The 23461-nt window shown below is 46.1% G+C and overlaps 1 long non-coding RNA gene across 1 annotated transcript in view; it reads right to left on the bottom strand.

The window, feature by feature from the left end:
- Positions 1 to 3897: 3897 nt before the first annotated feature.
- LOC142484849 (uncharacterized) overlaps positions 3898 to 23461 on the bottom strand; it is a 36583-nt gene continuing 17019 nt past the window's right edge. Inside the window, exons 2-3 of the long non-coding RNA XR_012798295.1 lie at positions 9343 to 16764; positions 3898 to 5896 (exon numbers count right to left, since the gene is read on the bottom strand). This is a non-coding gene — a long non-coding RNA (uncharacterized LOC142484849). The remainder of the gene's footprint in view (positions 5897 to 9342; positions 16765 to 23461) is intronic.

Genomic DNA, 23461 nt, shown 5'->3' with positions numbered 1-23461 from the left:
TCAGCACAGGAGAAAGGAAGCTGAAGGACGCAGGACGGAACCTCCGCTTCAGCACAGGAGAACAAGCGGGAGCTTGGCAGGAGCTTGAAGGAAGCTGAAGGACGCAGGGCGGAACCTCCGCTTCAGCACAGGAGAACAAGCGGGAGCTTGAAGGAAGCTGAAGGACGCAGGGCGGAACCTCCGCTTCAGCACAGGAGAACAAGCGGGAGCTTGTGGCAGAACAGAAAGACATCCGGAAAGGACTATGCTCGGCAGGGAGCATTGTGGGAAAGCAGTACTTAAAGGCCAGCGGGCCAATCCCCGGAGGGGGTGTGAAGGTACTGCTCCAATGAGTGAATGCAAGTCTAGGTTGCAGTGATAGGCTGCACAGCTGCAGTAGATACCAGAGGGAGTGTGTATTGCTTTGGTGAGTGAATCCTTACATCTAGCAAACACCCGTCTAGCAAACACCAGTCTAGCAAACACCAGTCTAGCTAACACCAGTCTAGCTAACACCAGTCTAGCTAACACCAGTCTAGCTAACACCAGTCTAGCTAACACCAGTCTAGCTAACACCAGTCTAGCTAACACCAGTCTAGCTAACACCAGTCTAGCTAACACCAGTCTAGCTAACACCAGTCTAGCTAACACCAGTCTCGCAGAGTTGTTGTTGTTGTGTTGTTGTGCAGTGTCCAGATCTTCCTCCAATCTTCACCTCCAAAATTAACTCCAGACACTTTCAATGTTACACTTTAAAATGTTGCAGTCACACATGGGGTTCTGGTCTTGCTGGGGGTTTGGAGGTTCGTCCATAGTTACCTAAATAAATGGTGCTTCTCCATGCTCGGTGCCTGTCTGCTTATTAAGGGGAGAGGGGGGTGGGAGCTGGGGGTCTCTGCTTCTTCCTTCTCAGCGGTTACATGAGGGGGTGAGACGTTTTGGCACATACACTGTAACTGAGCTTACTGCTCCACAGAGCCACTGAGTCTAACCAATACATTGGGTAACAGTTATATGGGGGGGTAAGTAACCAATATAGAGATCATGTACACCAAATCTCACCAACTCTAATGTAAATAAATGGAAGAGTCATTGGGTCTAAATTGGTAGTGTCCACACTGCTCAGGGGTTGAGCATCTGATTTCCATTAGAGAATCACTGACTGGTGGATGGGGAAGAGGTTAAGATGGACAGTAACACAAGCTTGGGGATAACCACCATGTCCAGCCTGGAGGTATCCTCCTTATACTGGCTCATGTATAGGGTTAGTGCTGATTGTGGGAAGCTGTATATAAAGGGTTAGTCACACATGGGGTTCTGGCCTTGCTGGAGGTTTGGGGGTTCTGGCCTTGCTAGAGGTTTGGGGGTTCTGGCCTTGCTAGAGGTTTGGGGGTTCTGGCCTTGTTGGAGGTTTGGGGGTTCTATGTATGATCACGTAAGGATTAACTGCAGCAATATCATGCTGTCACATACGACCCCCTGCTAGCACGTGACCTGCATACGGGACAAGGGTTAATACCGACGCTCGCAAGCGCAACCACTCTTCACCTCCGCAAAGGTCCGTCAAATGGACAGTATCCCCTCTTACAGGATCAAGGATCAATACACAACCCGCAAGCTGTCCCACTCTTCACCCACCCTTTGGTGCTTGAGGGGTTAATGAGCTACACGTGTGTACAAAATACCAAATGCTGAGTCTGAAACTGGGCAGAACTGTCTCTGTCTGCTCTGACTTTCAAAATATTCTGTAGAAAGCGGTGGGCTTATGAGAATATGGTATCTAAGTGTGGGCCAGGTTGTTACTGGGCAGATCTGACTAGGGGCATGCTTGGATAGCATGTCAGACCTCATCCTCTGAACCAGTGCCTCTCTGGGGAAAATCCATAGCATGTGGTAATGTACTGTATAGGATTTTCTGTTTTACCCCTTTTATTTTAAGAAGCTGTTCTGCCTTACATTGTAATTGTATGTTTATTTTTAATACCTTTTCTGTAATTCAAGCACTGTATTGTTATATATATTAAACCATTTAATAAGTAATGCTTTGGGCTCTGAATGAACTTTGTGCACGCTGGAGAGAATAACTTGCTAAATTCAGGCACATGTTACTACAGCTGATTTTGTGTTAAAGTGCATAGTTTTTCAAAAACGAAAAACACAGCCAGGTTAGGAGGCCCAGAAACACACAGCCAGGTTAGGAGGCCCAGATACACACAGCCAGGTTAGGAGGCCCAGATACACACAGCTGGTGTGTTAGGGACCTGAAGGACCACAACTTGGGAACAGGTTTATAATCACACAGTAACACACTCACCTGGGCACAGCAGGGACACAGCGACCTCTCCCAGTCTGACCTGAGGACAAGAGCGACACCATTACACACTCACCTCCTGAGCCCTCACACCCCACCACTTGTCTGCTCCCTACTGCTGCAAGATAGCCTTTTATACCCAGAACCACCCTCACCTGTGGCTCACCTGGGTCTCCTTCAGCCAATAGGAGGCCAGCTTTCCACCAATCAGGAGGCAGCACAGGTGTATGTAGTTTGAGGATAATGTCTGAGAACTCATTGTAACAATGAGCTGAGTGATAATCCCTCCCAGCCGGAGACCCCTCTCTGGGGAAGCGGTCCCGGGAGCTGACACTTCTTTCTGTTTGCCGCTGATGTATGATCCTCAGAGGATATCGATGTGCGATACCAAATACACGGAGGGTTTGTGTGCAAACCTGTAACTGCTTTATATTCCCTGTTTCCACTGGGATACAGTGACACTATAAACAGGACTGGGGTTAGGGGACAAGCAAACTAAGGCTGAGTCCCCGCTAGCGCTGAGCAAAGGGAGGGGAGGGGGGGGGCAAAGGGCAGGGAGGGGCGGAGGGGCAAAGGGCAGGGAGGGGGGGCAAAGGGCAGGGGGGCAAAGGACAGGGAGGGGCGGGGGCAAAGGGCAGGGAGGGGCGGGAGAAAGGGCAGGGAGGGGCGGGAGAAAGGGCAGGGAGGGGCGGGAGAAAGGGCAGGGAGGGGCGGGAGAAAGGGCAGGGAGGGGCGAGGAAAAAGGGCAGTGAGGGGCGAGGAAAAAGGGCAGTGAGGGGCGAGGCAAAGGGCAGGGAGGGGCGGGGCAAAGGGCAGGGAGGGGCGGGGCAAAGGGCAGGGAGGGGCGGGGCAAAGGGCAGGGAGGGGCGGGGCAAAGGGCAGGGAGGGGCGGGGCAAAGGGCAGGGAGGGGCAGGGCAAAGGGCAGGGAGGGACAAAGGGCAGGGAGGGACAAAGGGCAGGGAGGGGCGGGAGGGCAAAGGGCAGGGAGGGGCGGGGGCGGCAAAGGGCAGGGAGGGGCGGCAAAGGGCAGGGAGGGGCGGCAAAGGGCAGGGAGGGGCGGGGGGGGCAAAGGGCAGGGAGGGGCGGGGGGGGCAAAGGGCAGGGAGGGGTGGGCAAAGGGCAGGGAGGGGGGGGCAAAGGGCAGGGAGGGGGGGGCAAAGGGCAGGGAGGGGGGGGCAAAGGGCAGGGAGGGGCGGGGGGGCAAAGGGCAGGGAGGGGCGGGGGGGCAAAGGGCAGGGAGGGGCGGGGGGGCGGGGGGGCAAAGGGCAAACACCGGTCAGTCTAGCAAACACCGGTCAGTCTAGCAAACACCGGTCAGTCTAGCAAACACCGGTCAGTCTAGCAAACACCGGTCAGTCTAGCAAACACCGGTCAGTCTAGCAAACACCGGTCAGTCTAGCAAACACCAGTCAGTCTAGCAAACACCAGTCAGTCTAGCAAACACCAGTCAGTCTAGCAAACACCAGTCAGTCTAGCAAACACCAGTCAGTCTAGCAAACACCAGTCAGTCTAGCAAACACCAGTCAGTCTAGCAAACACCAGTCAGTCTAGCAAACACCAGTCAGTCTAGTGTGAAAGCGTGGAAATAAAATCAATGAGTCAAGGGTTCAAAGTAACAGGTGAGTTTATCTGTACCAAGGCACAATTGGGAGACAAGAATTCAAAGAAAGAACTCAGGCCTCTGAAGACATATTGCTTAGTATCACATTTTTATACATTTCAAAATGAGTAATACACCCCTTAAGGGGGCTGGCTTAGAGATAAATGATGATATGATGACATGCAAAAATACAGAATTAGTTGATACATAAATATGCTTCATATGCTATATTCTTATCGATAATTTACCATAATGTGGGCCTCTTAACCTTGTGACATAAGGGAGTTACTGTGTTCAGCCCTGTATGTGTACTGTAGATAACAACTACACTATGGTCAGCAGGAATATCTTAAGACAGGAGAAATTGCTTACGAATGCTATTTCAATTCTTGCCTGCCTTGTAGGAATTATACAAGGGTGGGTTAGATCCAGAAGCGATACTCTGCAGAATCAAACATTCATAGTTCATTCACGAATGAAACAAATTGGCATGCATACAAACATACGGTTAGGCCAAAATGGAGGTGATGATAGCCACACACATTATCTCAATCTTCACAGTCCTCTCTTTTTATTCTTGAAAACATAGTCTTTTAAGGATAATTCAGATAAAACTCAGAAGCGTTGCACTGACCTGGAGGGCCCCAATTTGCATGGCTTTGATAGTTCTGGAAACTCACAGAGCTGCTGGCTTAGCATATCAGCCAGGTTGGTCTTTCTGCCATCATCTTCATCTGTATTCCATTGAGGAGGACTGACTTTTCCTTCTGAGATTGCATCTTCCGTAGTCTGTGATCAGTGGCATGGCCTGGGTAGAGGGTGTTACACACCTTTGCAGTATGGATTTACTGCACATGGCACAGACATACAAATCAATCAGAACTGCAAACACACAGACAAATCCATTCATCAGTTTCGCTTCTAGAAAACCAACCAACATGGTAATTCCTAACAAAACACACCTCTTATCCCCACCTTTCCTTAATCTCTCCTGTATCTCTGCGATCTTCTCTACCTCATGCTCAATCTTACCACTTTGATCTCTAAATAATATAACATTGCTCTTTAACTCGGTTCCACAAATCCAATACACTCCCCTAGGTAAACTAGAATTTGTGCAAGCACTTTTTACTATCTTAATTAAACCTGAAAAATTAAGGCCACATCCTCCCTGTAAATTTTTAGTTCAGGGCTGTAAATATATTTTCATACAAGTTTCATTGGTTGGTGGAGACACCTGACCCATAAATTGATTTGTTGTTCCCAGTGTAATTTCCACCTACAGGAACCTCATTTACCAGTGGAATTCGGTTTAGAAAAGTTCCCTGTAAACAAATTCAAATTAACGTTTCATCATTTTAAATTCGGCATTAGTGTAAGGTATCCCTACTCAACGGGTTAAATGGAATTCTCTCTTACGTCATTGGGGGCCACCAGAGTATGGCAGGGATTCATTGTATATATTCCCTTGTGACCCATTAACCTGTGTAGCATTGTGCAAGTTTGTGTGATTGTCTGCAAAATGATGTGACCATAAAACAATAAACATTACAAATATTTCAAAACTGATCATCCCTTGTCATCTGGATGGCATAGGCTGATCTTGCCTAGCGAGGCATACATCTTAAAAACACACTCTAAAGCATAAAAAAATAATATTGAGTCCTGAAAAAACAAATTGTTCGTTAAAGTCCGGGCCTTGATAATATTGAGTTCAGAAAAAACAAATTGTTCGTTAAAGTCCAGGCCTTGATAATATTGAGTTCAGAAAAAACAAATTGTTCGTTTAAGACCGGGCCTTGCCTGAAGTCTTAATTCCTTGGTGGTTAAATGTTCTAGGATTATTGTGCCTAGATACACTAACAGTTGGTAAAAAACGCTGGCTTGATGATTCTTTGTCTTTGTTAGCTGTTTACGGTGGTGCCGGCACTTTTTTCTTGCGATGATGATGCTGCTTTGTATTCTCCTTGGTAGACTGTATAAGCTGCACCTGAGTTTGGAGAGACTTAAACATTTCATTAATAAAAGCACAAGGAGAGCGCTTTTAGCCACTATAATTTAGTTTCAGCACAATTTTTTTTGTTTTTACCACTATCTTGGCATCCGCATCTTATACTATATTAGTGAAAGCACTGTATGTTTGCCTGCCTGCATGCATGCCAGCCTGGCTGGCTGGATGTCCGGTGTCCCTAGGGGAAATCTCATTGGTCCCTTGGTCCGCCCCCGCACACCTCTCATTGGCCTGAGGCGGAGTGACGGCCCAAAGGACACACAGGGACACACACACACAGGGACACACACTCTCCCCCGTCAGTTGGACCGCAGCTCACCTTCCACACCCCCCCCCCCCTCCTCTCCCGGTGCCCCTCACTCTCTTCCCCCCTCCCCACCTCACCCAAATCCCCACGCTCCGCAACATCCCCAGCCGCACCATCACCCTCACCGTGCGCCGCGGAGGAAGCGCGGCCCTGCTGCTCAGCAGCAAACTCCAGGCTCCTCCCCCCTCACGGCGCGGCCCTCCTGCTCTCTCCCTCACGTGCGCCGCTACCGGAGAGGGGAAGCGGCGCGGGACTCCCCATCACGTGCGCCGCTACCGGAGAGGGGAAGCGTCGCGGGACTCCCCATCACGTGCGCCGCTACCGGAGAGGGGAAGCGGCGCGGGACTCCCCATCACGTGCGCCGCTACCGGAGAGGGGAAGCGCGGCGCGGGACTCCCCCTCACGTGCGCCGCTACCGGAGAGGGGAAGCGCGGCGCGGGACTCCCCCTCAGGTGCGCCGCTACCGGAGAGGGGAAGCGCGGCGCGGGACTCCCCCTCACGTGCGCCGCTACCGGAGAGGGGAAGCGCGGCGCGGGACTCCCCATCACGTGTGACGCTACCGGAGAGGGGAAGCGCGGCGCGGGACTCCTGCCACTCTTGCCCCCCCCCCAGCTTCCCGAACTCACCTCCTGCCCCAGCCAGATGCCACGGGGTCAAGGTAAGTCACACACCGTCTCCCACCCACGCACTGTCACCCAGTCACCCACACACCCACCCAGTCACTTTCACCCACCCAGTCACCCACCCACCCACTCACTCAGTCACCCACTCAGTCACTCACTCAGTCACCCACCCACTCAGTCACCCACCCACTCAGTAACCCACCCACTCAGTAACCCACCCACCCACTCACTTAGTCACCCAAAAACTCACTTAGTCACCCACCCACTCAGTCACCCACCCACTCACTCAGTCACCCACCCACTCACTCAGTCACCCACCCACTCACTCAGTCACCCACCCACTCACTCAGTCACCCACCCACTCACTCAGTCACCCACCCACACACCCACCCAGTCACCCACCCAGTCACTTTCACCCAGTCACCCACTTTCACCCAGTCACCCACCCACCCACCCACTCAGTCACCCACCCATTCAGTCACCCACCCACCCACTCAGTCACCCACCCATTCAGTCACCCAGTCACCCATTCAGTCAGTCACCCATTCAGTCAGTCACCCAGTCACCCACCCATTCAGTCAGTCAGTCACCCACTCACCCACTCACTCAGTCACCCACCCACTCAGTCAGTCACCCACCCACTCAGTCAGTCACCCACCCACTCAGTCAGTCACCCACCCACTCAGTCACCCACCCATTCAGTCAGTCAGTCACCCACTCACCCACCCAGTCAGTCACCCACTCACCCACCCAGTCAGTCACCCACTCACCCACCCAGTCAGTCACCCACTCACCCACCCAGTCAGTCACCCACTCACCCACCCAGTCAGTCACCCACTCACCCACCCAGTCAGTCACCCACTCACCCACCCAGTCAGTCACCCACTCACCCACCCAGTCAGTCACCCACTCACCCAGTCAGTCACCCACCCACCCACCCAGTCAGTCACCCAGTCACCCATTCACCCACCCAGTCAGTCTCCCACTCACCCACCCAGTCAGTCTCCCACTCACCCACCCAGTCAGTCTCCCACTCACCCACCCACCGACCCAACTCACCCACCCAACCACCGACCCAAAGTCACCCACCGACCCAAAGTCACCCACCCACTGACCCAAAGTCAAACCGACCCAAAGTCACCCACCCACCGACCCAAAGTCACACACCCACCGACCCAAAGTCACCCACCCACCGACCCAAAGTCACCCACCCACCGACCCAAAGTCAAACCGACCCAAAGTCACCCACCCACTCAGTAAAGTGTCACACACCCACCCAGTCACCCACACACTCAGTCAACTCAGTCACCCACCTAGCTGTCAAGGGGGGGGGGGGGGAAGCCTAACCCTGTCGTACGCCCCCCCAAAATTATATCCCGGGCAACGCCGGGTCTCTCAGCTAGTATAAAATAAACACAAAAATACCTTGCTCACCAATTACAAAAGAAAGAAATCAACGGCGCATAGGGAAGTATCGTAAGAGAACACTGATAAGTGACAAGAGGTTGTCGCTAAAAGTCCCTAAAGCTTGCACTCATTGTAAACTGTAAAATATACATAAAGTACCAGTTAAATAACTAATACCACTAATATCAAATTTATTACAGACAAAATGGGAAATATCCACATAAACTTAACTATAACACAACTAAAACGTATACAACTTTTTTACAAGCTAAAAACTTACGAAATGCATAAAATGACAACTAATAAATCATAAATAAAAGAGTCCCCATGTGAACGAAACGAACAGTATACGGTAAACAAAAATGCTAATATGAACACGAGTGTAAAGCCCTATCAGAACATGAGGGGCCAGTGACCATAATATACTAACAATGCTAATTAGCTTCACCACATAACACTGCAGAGTAGCAGCTTATCACATTAATACTTAGTTCCCAAACAGACTCAAAATAAAGCTATCCAATAGTTATGCTGGAAAATGTAAAGAGATGGGGTATATCCCTCTCTACATGAATATTCATGAAATAACATGTTGCTATGTGTAGCAATGAGTAGACAGCACCAAAACACAACACAATATGAATGGAGTCATTTCGGCAAGAAATGTTCAAAGATAAATAACAAAACAACACACATAAGGTAATGTTGCAATGAACAAAATAGGCAGAGTCCGCATATAGACAGGTGTGTTATGGAAAATCATATAAATTATCCTCTCTTTTGTTCATATGCAAATCCTATGACATGTGAACAGTATATGACATAAAGGATGATGGTATTTAAAACATCAGTAGCTTGAGATTTAAATATATATCATGAATTTGACAATAGCTACTGCTTTAAAAAATATACAAATGGGTAAATCAACTGACTAACCCTCCAGGCGCTCAGAATAAAGCATAGTCCTGCTGGTGAGCAATAATAAAATGAATCTTTGAGACCCAGGCTATAAACAACCATCTGGCAGTGTAATATGTATGTTTTGTCCTTCCCCCCAACCGGCTCACCATGAGCACTATAAGGCTGGAACACGGGAAACTCACGTATTATTCTCGTGGCTGTTGATGTCAAGCCTGTCCGGTCTTGGCAATATGATGTATGCTCCTGCTCCTCCTGGATGAAGCTGGGATCCCTCCGTCTCAAGATCTTGGTTCTTCACCGCCAACCCGCTACCCGCCGATGCGGAGGGTGGTCACCTGACCGGCGGCATGGATGGTGCTTCTAGATGACGTCACGGCAGACCCGGCAACCAGGAACAAACCAGCAATGACTCGGCGTGCAGACGCACAATGTAACAACATAGAAAACCTCTCAAAAAGAGAAAAAGCGCCGCTCAGCACAAAAAAGGAAAGGTGAAGGCTGAGCGGCGCTTTTTCTCTTTTTGAGAGGTTTTCTATGCTTTAAAAAATAAAATCTAGATTGCCTACAGTTGCATTCTTTAAAATGAGAGGCTATAGATCAGGGTTCAAATTAAGACACCTTTTGGAGGGAAAGGAGAGGTAATGGTTAAAAGTTATAAAAATACATCACATATGCAGTTAACTTTATAGGAAAAATTATTTCATATCTGATTTTATGCTTACTCGTTTATATTGTACGCTTTGTGAAGTACTGAGTATACTTTTGACACTATTCAAATACGGAAATACATATTAAATATTATTGTATTGTAAATAAAACAATTATAACAAATAGAATTAAAAACATAGAACAAATAGAATTTAAATGTGTTTACTGGTTTCTGCGTAGAGGTAATTTGGATACTGCATGTAGGGATTATAACCCCTTCTTGTAATAATTCCTACATAATGGGGGCTATGCCATCTAAAGCATTTCATAAACTATGAGGTATTTATCCTAAAATAGATACAAAAAACAGAAAGCACAATAAATAAGCATAATTTCACATTTCTCTGATACAGAGCAAAATGAACTTTACAAAAAAATAAGATAAAAACCCAAAACAGACCTGTTTGACACTGCAAACTTAGTCCAAAAATAAATACATTACAGTATCATTCTCTTTCCCCATACGATAAGCTGCTTTTAAACATTTTTTTTTCTCTCAGCTTCTAGTTAACTTTTCATGCCTGTAACGTGGTCTTTGTACATTCCTTAAGCTGGAGGAGGGGGGCCAGCCCGCTTGGCTGCTTTTAACCTTCTCTCTTTTAAATGACCGCTGTTCAAAAATCAAACGAGCAGTGTATTTAAGAAAACAAACCGTTAGTTTCCTAATATAAGTTTGAACAGAGAAACCTTGATAACTACAAACAAAAACCATCTCTGCAATCCTTCCTATAAAACATCAATCTTATTGTTTTATTTACTATTAATTTCTTATCTTTCTTACACACACCCACACACACATATACACACGTTCTCTGAGTTTATCTTCCATCAACATTCATTCTCCTTTCTACAAAACTCCAACATGATCTTAATCTTGTGGGCCAGAGTAAAACTTAATAAAGCTTCCTTACTCCATAAAATCAGACTCTTTCTTTTTTTGTTTAAATAAAAAAATAAACATTTACTTATTTTTAAACTTTGCATTCTAGATATACCTTGCTTTTAGTCCTGACTCCTCTAAATCAGCACATAAAATTTAAATTTAAAACTTCATTTAAATATTGTAACACAGTATCTCCTACGCCCAGGAACAAAAAATGTGCTTCAGTAAAAAATACAAATTCATATTTGAGTCAGGGTGAAATGACTTCTTTTTACAATTGCCAAATTTTCATTCTCTTTTAAAATATTACACTAACAGACTTTAACATACAATACTTCCTAGGTTTATTTTAAATGCTACTGTCATGCCTTGTAAATGGCAGCAGGCTTAATACACTTTGACAAAAGGGTATAAACTTAAATGACCCTTTTACAAGAGATTATTTGTTATTTTTATGATTAGTACAACAAGTGACAATGTGAAGCGCTATGTACACTAATGGCGCTAAATGAATAAAGACATTCATACATACATACATTAACTATCAGAGTGACACACAAACACTTCACTCCATGACATGTATATTATTATGCCATCAAACTAGTTTCTATGAGCTTTCTAAGACAAAAACGCCAACAAAAAAACATTTCAAGAGGATGTCCCCTTCTTTTTCCATGCAGTATTAATACATTAATTCCTAAAAAACTACTTTAACATTCTTAAATTCAAGCCATTTCTTCCTAGGTTAATAATTAACTTCCATGTCTCACAGACATGCAACTCCTGTGCCTCACAGACATGCAACTCCTGTGCCTCACAGACATGCAACTCCTGTGCCTCACAGACATGCAACTCCTGTGCCTCACAGACATGCAACTCCTGTGCCTCACAGACATGCAACTCCTGTGCCTCACAGACATGCAACTCCTGTGTCTCACAGACATGCAACTCCTGTGCCTCACAGACATGCAACTCCTGTGCCTCACAGACATGCAACTCCTGTGCCTCACAGACATGCAACTCCTGTGCCTCACAGACATGCAACTCCTGTGCCTCACAGACATGCAACTCCTTTTCAGTGAAAAGGGGTAAGAAAAGGGGGAAGAGGAAAAGGGGGGTTGAGGAACGGGAGATGAGGAAAATGGGATTAGAAAAAAAGGGGGGTCCAATAATGCTGCAGTTATTTTTAAAACAGAGCCTGATATGTTTTACTTTCCTTCTTATTTCATATATTCTGCGTCACTAAATATCCATTTTTAAAACATTTTATTGCCATAAAGTCCACACATAATTTCAAGGGACGTACCCTTCGCCGGCAACTGCTGAGAACGTAGGTTTCCCCATAATTCTCCTGTATTACACCGATCAACGTTAGCTGACCATGTACCTTATACCGATCAACGTTAGCTGACCATGTACCAATAAGGTGCCCCAACCCTTGGTATAATATAAGTAGAATATAGAGTTAAGGACCAGTGGCCTTAAAAATAGTTACCTGCTGTTCCTTAACAATAGTTCTCTCCCCAAGTTCTAGGAGACTTAACACCTTATTAATTATTATACCTTTCGGGCCCTTACTTGGCCCTGCCGTTTAGCGGCACACGGTATAACCTGAGTTTATGGCAATAATACAAAAACAACAATAACAATACCTGATCAGTATAATATTGATAAAAACAGCAACTTTTTATAGTCTGCCAAAGGTGCACAAAGATCCCATACATCCACCAGGCCGCCCAATTGTATCGGGCATTGGGAACCTCACTGAGGGCCCAAGTGTCTATGTAGACAAAGTTCTAAGAGCATTTGTTAGATCTTTGCCCTCATACGTACAAGATACTCGTGACGTTTTAAAACGCCTGGAAGGAATAACAGTTGATGCAAACACAATCTTGTGCAGCATGGATGTTGAGTCACTATACACAAGTATTCAACATCCAGTAGGCTTAAAAGCGGTAGCCTCCTTCCTATCCACCCGTGGCATTAAGTATCTTAAACACAATGAGTTCGTATGTGACCTTCTATCCTTTGTCCTAACACACAACCACTTCACTTTCAATAATAAACTATACCTCCAGGTACAGGGAACTGCAATGGGGACAACTTGTGCCCCTACATATGCTAACCTGTACCTGGGTTGGTGGGAGGAGAATAGTGTGTTTAATGAGAATATGATCAATTTCACGGACAATATCACTATGTGGATTCGCTACATAGATGATATACTGATATTATGGAAGGGCAGCAAAAAACTACTGAACACCTTTGTGGAAACTCTTAACTCAAATGAGCATAATCTACGTTTGACGTGCGAGGTCAGTGACAAAAATCTGGTTTTTCTGGACTTAAAAATTTCCATCAATGAAGATGGCACTATAAATACGGTATCACATGCTAAAAAAACGGCTACAAATAGCTATTTAAGGGCTGATAGCCACCACCCGACATCACTCATTAAAGGTATCCCGACGGGCCAGTTCCTCCGCATTAGGAGGAACTGTTCCAATCCAGTGGACTTCCACTCACAAGCGGAAATTATGAAAAACAAGTTCCTAAGTAGAGGATACAGTAAAACAAATGTTAAAAAAGCTTACAAATACGCAGAACAAACTAATAGGGAAAAACTACTTTACTCCAAAAAGAAACTGGATATGGATAAAACCATCAGATATATAGGCACTTTTAGTGCCCAGTGGAGTAAAATCAAGTCCATTTATAAGAAATATTGGCACATCCTTTTGGAGGACAAAGACCTTTGTGAAGTACTAAAACCATATCCAACAATGGTACCCAAAAGATCAAAGAACTTGAAAGACACGTTGGTCCACAGCCATTTCCAAACAAAATCCCAATTTCAAACATGGCTTCCACCAAAAACACAGGGCACCTACAAGTGCGGAACATGCAAAGCATGTACCTATATCCACACCAGTAAATGTTTTAAAAGTACCAACAACAACAAAACATTTCAGATGAAGAGTTTCATAAATTGCAAAACCATACAAGTAGTATACCTAATTACGTGTAAATGCGGGATACAGTATGTAGGGAAGACGGGCCGCCAGTTCCGCAGACGCATATTGGAACATATTGGCTCTATCAGAAATGAGTTAGACACACCTGTGTCATGCCATGTTAGGGGACATCATGGGGGAGACATCAATTCCCTACACTTTCAAGGCATTTTTTGCCTCAAAGCCAATACAAGAGGGGGAGACTGGGACAAAATTCTTTTACAGCAAGAGTCCCGTTGGATATATCAATTATCCACCCTATCACCATTAGGTCTGAACGAGGGGTTCCTCTTCACCCCCTTCCTGTAAAAATACCCCCTTCCTGCAAACAATCTTTCTGATAAACTTTTTGCTGCATGTGATACTCATTTTAAATAGGTGCACCATTTAAATAGGTTCATCACCCTCCAACCCTGTTCCTCTGAACAAATTGTAATTCTCCGTCTGGGGTATTCACTCCTACACTTCATGACAATATAATGATCAATTTTGATGAATAATATAGTTACCTTTGAAATTTAATGTCAGACTCTAGAAATGGTCAATAAGAAGCACACAGCTGATTAAGAATGTTTATTCACAAACACAGGCAAATACAAACATCAAGCAATCACTAATATGTCCTTTAATTAGACTTACCTAGTCAGGACCAAGAAGACTCTGATGTGATACCAGAAGCATCCAGCAATAGCAAGCAATCACAATGAATAATGTTTTTATTGTCAGCATGCTATATAGTAGCCATTTACGAGTGTTTAAAACATTTTTTCTTCATCTACATTGAGAATATTGCTCGCAGTGATCTCCCCCATACTATCAATAGGTATGTCGCGCACTGATGACACGACGCAACTTCAGGCCACTCAGCGCATGGCATTCTTGGGAGCTATGACAACCATCCCTTGCAAACCAAACCAAAAGGCAGGGCTAAGATGACAACCAGTCAAGTGACTGTGAATAACCAATTGGATGCGCGGCTGGCTCTGTACTAAGGTTACTGACATTATGCTGTTTGCTGCCAATGAGGGAGATCGCATTCTGATGACGCGACGCTACTTCCCAGCCATAAAACATATGGGATTACCTGCACCTCCCCTTCCCTGATTAAGAATGTTTATTTACAAACACAGGCAAATATAAACATCAAGCAATCACTAATGGTCAATAACAAGCACACAGCTGATCAAGAATATTTATTCACAAACACAGGCAAATACAAACATCAAGCAATCACTAATATGTCCTTTAATTAGACTTACCTTGTTAGGACTAAGAAGACTCTGATGTGACACCATAAGCATCCAGCAATAGCAAACAATCACAATGAATAATGTTTTTATTATCAGCATGCTATATGGTAGCCATTTGCGAGTGTTTAAAACATTTTTTCTTCAGCTACTCTGGGAATATTGCTTGCAGTGATCTCACCCATACTATCAATAGGTATGTCGCGCCTTGATGACACGACGCAACTTCTGGCCAATCAGCGCATGGCATTCTTGGGAGCTATGACAACCATCCCTTGCAAACCAAACCACAAGGCAGGGCTAAGATGCCGAACAGTCATGTGACTGTGAATAACCAATCGGATGCGCGGCTGGCTCTGTACTGAGGTTACTGGCATTATGCTGTTTGCTGCCAATGAGGGAGGTCGCATTCTGATGATGCGATGCTACTCCCGGCCATAAAACATATAGGACTTTTTGCACCTCCCCTCCTCTCCTCCCCCATAATCAAACAAAGGGGCAGGATAATCTGGGGCCAAGATCACATGACCACCACCCACCAATGGGATGTATCATTAACCATGTGATGAGACATAGCCAATTAGGGACCCCTACCATTATGTAACCCAATTTGAAGTGTGGGAGGGATTTGTATACAGAAGCCCTATCACAGTCTGACATTAATTAACCAATGGGGTAAGAATTAAGTGTATAAAGATCTGAGAGAATCACTCTGTAATTGCCCCCGATGAAGCCACAACGGTGAAACATATGTTGGGCAGGCTAAGCGTCACCACCTAGTGCGCTGGCTATATCGGAGAGGACTGTTGCCTTCTCTCAGTTAGAGTGTTTCGGAGCCTTCTAAAGGAAGCACAACACTCTGACTACTTTCCTATTTGTCATGGTTCTGAGTACAAGACACATACTTTGTGATCTTGAAATAGCTGTTCTGCTAAACATAACAGACCTCTAGGTTCATTTACCTTTGAACCCGTTGGTCTGGTACATATGTGTGTGTATATATCCGTATACTAGCATTAGCTGGCTCAACAAATATATTATTCTGAGCACACACACTACATTAAGCTATACTCTCCATTTAGGTGTAGTCCTCAAACCATATAGAACTGTATTGGTATAACTACCACTGTTAGTATAATTATATAGCAGTGGGACATTCTAAAATAGTTATTCCTAGCATACACTGTTAGTTTGAATTAGGCATACAGTTACCTCCTCCGTTTTTTAATTTATTTTAATCACTTTGGTTCACGTTAGCTTTTTGCTGCAATAAATATAAATATATTTGAATCATTTATTAATAAATAGTAATTTTTAACATAGGTATAGGTGTTCTCTTGTGCGGCTATTAGGGAGCTTTCTTTCTTTTCTTTGCTTATCATTAACCCCATCCCTGCCAGCACCACCTCCGCACTCTTATTGCAGTTTTTGTTCCGTCACCACACATTCACAATTTATTGGTTCCCCATATCTCCATTGGTGTAGTGCAAGGCGCACAACTTGACCTTTTTAGGCCATTCTATCTAATAGTGATAAACTCACGTGATACAGGGTGTCCCGTCACTCAGGTAGGTTGCCCATAAAGAAAAAACTGTCTACAGATTATTCAAACATTTAATCTAACGGCATTTTTTGTTAAAAAGGATAAAGCCAGACCTTATTCCAAGTGTGCACGTTTGAGTAATGTAGGCAGCTGCTCCGTCTGGGTTTCCTGCTCCCGAGGTGTTGGGTAACTATTCAAGGATGCGCCATCTGTGAAAGCGTGGAAATAAAATCAATGAGTCAAGGGTTCAAAGTAACAGGTGAGTTTATCTGTACCAAGGCACAATTGGGAGACAAGAATTCAAAGAAAGAACTCAGGCCTCTGAAGACATATTGCTTAGTATCACATTTTTCTACATTTCAAAATGAGTAATACACCCCTTAAGGGGGCTGGCTTAGAGATAAATGATGAAATGATGACATGCAAAAATACAGAATTAGTTGATACATAAATATGCTTCATATGCTATATTCTTATCGATAATTTCAGTCTAGCAAACACCAGTCAGGTCAGTCTAGCAAACACCAGTCAGGTCAGTCTAGCAAACACCAGTCAGGTCAGTCTAGCAAACACCAGTCAGGTCAGTCGAGCAAACACCAGTCAGGTCAGTCGAGCAAACACCAGTCAGGTCAGTCGAGCAAACACCAGTCAGGTCAGTCGAGCAAACACCAGTCAGGTCAGTCGAGCAAACACCAGTCAGGTCAGTCGAGCAAACACCAGTCAGGTCAGTCGAGCAAACACCAGTCACCAGTCAGTCTAGCAAACACCAGTCAGTCTAGCAAACACCAGTCACCAGTCAGTCTAGCAAACACCAGTCAGTCTAGCAAACACCAGTCACCAGTCAGTCTAGCAAACACCAGTCAGTCTAGCAAACAGCAGTCACCAGTCAGTCTAGCAAACAGCAGTCAGTCTAGCAAACAGCAGTCAGTCTAGCAAACAGCAGTCAGCCTAGCAAACAGCAGTCAGCCTAGCAAACAGCAGTCAGCCTAGCAAACAGCAGTCAGCCTAGCAAACAGCAGTCAGTCTAGCAAACAGCAGTCACCAGTCAGTCTAGCAAACACCAGTCACCAGTCAGTCTAGCAAACAGCAGTCACCAGTCAGTCTAGCAAACAGCAGTCACCAGTCAGTCTAGCAAACAGCAGTCACCAGTCAGTCTAGCAAACAGCAGTCACCAGTCAGTCTAGCAAACACCAGTCACCAGTCAGTCTAGCAAACACCAGTCACCAGTCAGTCTAGCAAACACCAGTCAGTCTAGCAAACACCAGTCACCAGTCAGTCTAGCAAACAGCAGTCACCAGTCAGTCTAGCAAACAGCAGTCAGTCTAACAAACAGCAGTCAGTCTAGCAAACAGCAGTCAGCCTAGCAAACAGAAGTCAGTCTAGCAAACAGCAGTCAGTCTAGCAAACAGCAGTCAGTCTAGCAAACAGCAGTCAGTCTAGCAAACAGCAGTCAGTCTAGCAAACAGCAGTCAGCCTAGCAAACAGCAGTCAGCCTAGCAAACACCAGTCACCAGTAAGTCTAGCAAACACCAGTCACCAGTAAGTCTAGCAAACACCAGTCACCAGTAAGTCTAGCAAACAGCAGTCACCAGTCAGTCAAGCAAACAGCAGTCACCAGTCAGTCTAACAAACACCAGTCAGTCTAGCAAACACCAGTCACCAGTCAGTCTAGCAAACACCAGTCACCAGTCAGTCTAGCAAACACCAGTCACCAGTCAGTCTAGCAAACACCAGTCAGTCTAGCAAACACCAGTCACCAGTCAGTCTAGCAAACACCAGTCAGTCTAGCAAACACCAGTCACCAGTCAGTCTAGCAAACACCAGTCAGTCTAGCAAACAGCAATCAGTCTAGCAAACAGCAGTCAGTCTAGCAAACAGCAATCAGTCTAGCAAACAGCAATCAGTCTAGCAAACAGCAATCAGTCTAGCAAACAGCAGTCAGTCTAGCAAACAGCAGCCACCAGTCAGTCTAGCAAACAGCAGTCACCAGTCAGTCAAGCAAACAGCAGTCACCAGTCAGTCTAGCAAACAGCAGTCACCAGTCAGTCTAGCAAACAGCAGTCACCAGTCAGTCTAGCAAACAGCAGTCACCAGTCAGTCTAGCAAACAGCAATCACCAGTCAGTCTAGCAAACAGCAGTCACCAGTCAGTCTAGCAAACAGCAGTCACCAGTCAGTCTAGCAAACAGCAGTCACCAGTCAGTCTAGCAAACAGCAATCAGTCTAGCAAACACCAGTCAGTCTAGCAAACACCAGTCAGTCTAGCAAACACCAGTCAGTCTAGCAAACACCAGTCAGTCTAGCAAACACCAGTCAGTTTAGCAAACACCAGTCACCAGTCAGTCTAGCAAACACCAGTCACCAGTCAGTCTAGCAAACACCAGTCACCAGTCAGTCTAGCAAACACCAGTCACCAGTCAGTCTAGCAAACACCAGTCACCAGTCAGTCTAGCAAACACCAGTCACCAGTCAGTCTAGCAAACACCAGTCACCAGTCAGTCTAGCAAACACCAGTCACCAGTCAGTCTAGCAAACAGCAATCAGTCTAGCAAACAGCAATCAGTCTAGCAAACAGCAATCAGTCTAGCAAACAGCAATCAGTCTAGCAAACAGCAATCAGTCTAGCAAACAGCAGTCAGTCTAGCAAACAGCAGTCAGTCTAGCAAACAGCAGTCAGTGTAGCAAACAGCAGTCAGTGTAGCAAACAGCAGTCAGTGTAGCAAACAGCAGTCAGTGTAGCAAACAGCAGTCAGTGTAGCAAACAGCAGTCAGTGTAGCAAACAGCAGTCAGTGTAGCAAACAGCAGTCAGTGTAGCAAACAGCAGTCAGTGTAGCAAACAGCAGTCAGTGTAGCAAACAGCAGTCAGTGTAGCAAACAGCAGTCAGTGTAGCAAACAGCAGTCAGTGTAGCAAACAGCAGTCAGTGTAGCAAACAGCAGTCAGTGTAGCAAACAGCAGTCAGTGTAGCAAACAGCAGTCAGTGTAGCAAACAGCAGTCAGTGTAGCAAACAGCAGTCAGTGTAGCAAACAGCAGTCAGTGTAGCAAACAGCAGTCAGTGTAGCAAACAGCAGTCAGTGTAGCAAACAGCAGTCAGTGTAGCAAACAGCAGTCAGTGTAGAAAACAGCAGTCAGTGTAGAAAACAGCAGTCAGTGTAGCAAACAGCAGTCAGTGTAGCAAACAGCAGTCAGTGTAGCAAACAGCAGTCAGTGTAGCAAACAGCAGTCAGTGTAGCAAACAGCAGTCAGTGTAGCAAACAGCAGTCAGTGTAGCAAACAGCAGTCAGTGTAGCAAACAGCAGTCAGTGTAGCAAACAGCAGTCAGTGTAGCAAACAGCAGTCAGTGTAGCAAACAGCAGTCAGTGTAGCAAACAGCAGTCAGTGTAGCAAACAGCAGTCAGTCTAGCAAACAGCAGTCAGTCTAGCAAACAGCAGTCAGTCTAGCAAACAGCAGTCAGTCTAGCAAACAGCAGTCAGTCTAGCAAACAGCAGTCAGTCTAGCAAACAGCAGTCAGTCTAGCAAACAGCAGTCAGTCTAGCAAACAGCAGTCAGTCTAGCAAACAGCAGTCAGTCTAGCAAACAGCAGTCAGTCTAGCAAACAGCAGTCAGTCTAGCAAACAGCAGTCAGTCTAGCAAACAGCAGTCAGTCTAGCAAACAGCAGTCAGTCTAGCAAACAGCAGTCAGTCTAGCAAACAGCAGTCACCAGTCAGTCTAGCAAACAGCAGTCAGTCTAGCAAACAGCAGTCACCAGTCAGTCTAGCAAACAGCAGTCACCAGTCAGTCTAGCAAACAGCAGTCACCAGTCAGTCTAGCAAACAGCAGTCACCAGTCAGTCTAGCAAACAGCAGTCACCAGTCAGTCTAGCAAACAGCAGTCACCAGTCAGTCTAGCAAACACCAGTCAGTCTAGCAAACACCAGTCACCAGTCAGTCTAGCAAACAGCAGTCAGTCTAGCAAACAGCAGTCACCAGTCAGTTTAGCAAACAGCAGTCACCAGTCAGTCTAGCAAACAGCAGTCACCAGTCAGTCTAGCAAACAGCAGTCACCAGTCAGTCTAGCAAACAGCAGTCACCAGTCAGTCTAGCAAACACCAGTCAGTCTAGCAAACAGCAGTCACCAGTCAGTCTAGCAAACAGCAGTCACCAGTCAGTCTAGCAAACAGCAGTCACCAGTCAGTCTAGCAAACAGCAGTCACCAGTCAGTCTAGCAAACACCAGTCACCAGTCAGTCTAGCAAACACCAGTCACCAGTCAGTCTAGCAAACACCAGTCACCAGTCAGTCTAGCAAACAGCAGTCAGTCTAGCAAACAGCAGTCACCAGTCAGTCTAGCAAACAGCAGTCACCAGTCAGTCTAGCAAACACCAGTCAGTCTAGCAAACAGCAGTCACCAGTCAGTCTAGCAAACACCAGTCAGTCTAGCAAACACCAGTCACCAGTCAGTCTAGCAAACACCAGTCAGTCTAGCAAACACCAGTCACCAGTCAGTCTAGCAAACACCAGTCACCAGTCAGTCTAGCAAACACCAGTCAGCAGTCAGTCTAGCAAACACAAGTCAGTCTAGCAAACACCAGTCAGCAGTCAGTCTAGCAAACAGCAGTCAGTCTAGCAAACAGCAGTCACCAGTCAGTCTAGCAAACAGCAGTCACCAGTCAGTCTAGCAAACAACAGTCAGTCTAGCAAACAGCAGTCACCAGTCAGTCTAGCAAACAGCAGTCACCAGTCAGTCTAGCAAACAGCAGTCACCAGTCAGTCTAGCAAACAGCAGTCACCAGTCACTCTAGCAAACAGCAGTCACCAGTCAGTCTAGCAAACAGCAGTCACCAGTCAGTCAAGCAAACAGCAGTCACCAGTCAGTCTAGCAAACAGCAGTCACCAGTCAGTCTAGCAAACAGCAGTCACCAGTCAGTCTAGCAAACAGCAGTCACCAGTCAGTCTAGCAAACAGCAATCACCAGTCAGTCTAGCAAACAGCAGTCACCAGTCAGTCTAGCAAACAGCAGTCACCAGTCAGTCTAGCAAACAGCAGTCACCAGTCAGTCTAGCAAACAGCAATCAGTCTAGCAAACACCAGTCAGTCTAGCAAACACCAGTCAGTCTAGCAAACACCAGTCAGTCTAGCAAACACCAGTCAGTCTAGCAAACACCAGTCAGTTTAGCAAACACCAGTCACCAGTCAGTTTAGCAAACACCAGTCACCAGTCAGTCTAGCAAACACCAGTCACCAGTCAGTCTAGCAAACACCAGTCACCAGTCAGTCTAGCAAACACCAGTCACCAGTCAGTCTAGCAAACACCAGTCACCAGTCAGTCTAGCAAACACCAGTCACCAGTCAGTCTAGCAAACACCAGTCACCAGTCAGTCTAGCAAACACCAGTCACCAGTCAGTCTAGCAAACACCAGTCACCAGTCAGTCTAGCAAACACCAGTCACCAGTCAGTCTAGCAAACAGCAATCAGTCTAGCAAACAGCAATCAGTCTAGCAAACAGCAATCAGTCTAGCAAACAGCAATCAGTCTAGCAAACAGCAATCAGTCTAGCAAACAGCAAACAGCAATCAGTCTAGCAAACAGCAATCAGTCTAGCAAACAGCAGTCAGTCTAGCAAACAGCAGTCAGTCTAGCAAACAGCAGTCAGTCTAGCAAACAGCAGTCAGTGTAGCAAACAGCAGTCAGTGTAGCAAACAGCAGTCAGTGTAGCAAACAGCAGTCAGTGTAGCAAACAGCAGTCAGTGTAGCAAACAGCAGTCAGTGTAGCAAACAGCAGTCAGTGTAGCAAACAGCAGTCAGTGTAGCAAACAGCAGTCAGTGTAGCAAACAGCAGTCAGTGTAGCAAACAGCAGTCAGTCTAGCAAACAGCAATCAGTCTAGCAAACACCAGTCACCAGTCAGTCTAGCAAACACCAGTCAGTCTAGCAAACACCAGTCACCAGTCAGTCTAGCAAACAGCAGTCACCAGTCAGTCTAGCAAACAGCAGTCAGTCTGGCAAACAGCAGTCAGTCTAGCAAACAGCAGTCAGCCTAGCAAACAGCAGTCAGCCTAGCAAACAGCAGTCAGTCTAGCAAACAGCAGTCAGTCTAGCAAACAGCAGTCACCAGTCAGTCTAGCAAACACCAGTCACCAGTCAGTCTAGCAAACACCAGTCACCAGTCAGTCTAGCAAACACCAGTCAGTCTAGCAAACAGCAGTCACCAGTCAGTCTAGCAAACACCAGTCAGCAGTCAGTCTAGCAAACAGCAGTCAGTCTAGCAAACAGCAGTCACCAGTCAGTTTAGCAAACAGCAGTCACCAGTCAGTCTAGCAAACAGCAGTCACCAGTCAGTCTAGCAAACAGCAGTCACCAGTCAGTCTAGCAAACAGCAGTCACCAGTCAGTCTAGCAAACACCAGTCAGTCTAGCAAACAGCAGTCACCAGTCAGTCTAGCAAACAGCAGTCACCAGTCAGTCTAGCAAACAGCAGTCACCAGTCAGTCTAGCAAACAGCAGTCACCAGTCAGTCTAGCAAACACCAGTCACCAGTCAGTCTAGCAAACACCAGTCACCAGTCAGTCTAGCAAACACCAGTCACCAGTCAGTCTAGCAAACAGCAGTCAGTCTAGCAAACAGCAGTCACCAGTCAGTCTAGCAAACAGCAGTCACCAGTCAGTCTAGCAAACACCAGTCAGTCTAGCAAACAGCAGTCACCAGTCAGTCTAGCAAACACCAGTCAGTCTAGCAAACACCAGTCACCAGTCAGTCTAGCAAACACCAGTCAGTCTAGCAAACACCAGTCACCAGTCAGTCTAGCAAACACCAGTCACCAGTCAGTCTAGCAAACACCAGTCAGCAGTCAGTCTAGCAAACACAAGTCAGTCTAGCAAACACCAGTCAGCAGTCAGTCTAGCAAACAGCAGTCAGTCTAGCAAACAGC

The sequence above is a fragment of the Ascaphus truei genome, unplaced genomic scaffold (genome assembly GCF_040206685.1).
Source record: "Ascaphus truei isolate aAscTru1 unplaced genomic scaffold, aAscTru1.hap1 HAP1_SCAFFOLD_439, whole genome shotgun sequence".
NCBI lineage: Eukaryota > Metazoa > Chordata > Amphibia > Anura > Ascaphidae > Ascaphus > Ascaphus truei.
Note: the sequence above shows the minus strand (reverse complement) of the source record. Positions and strands in the feature narration are given on the sequence as shown.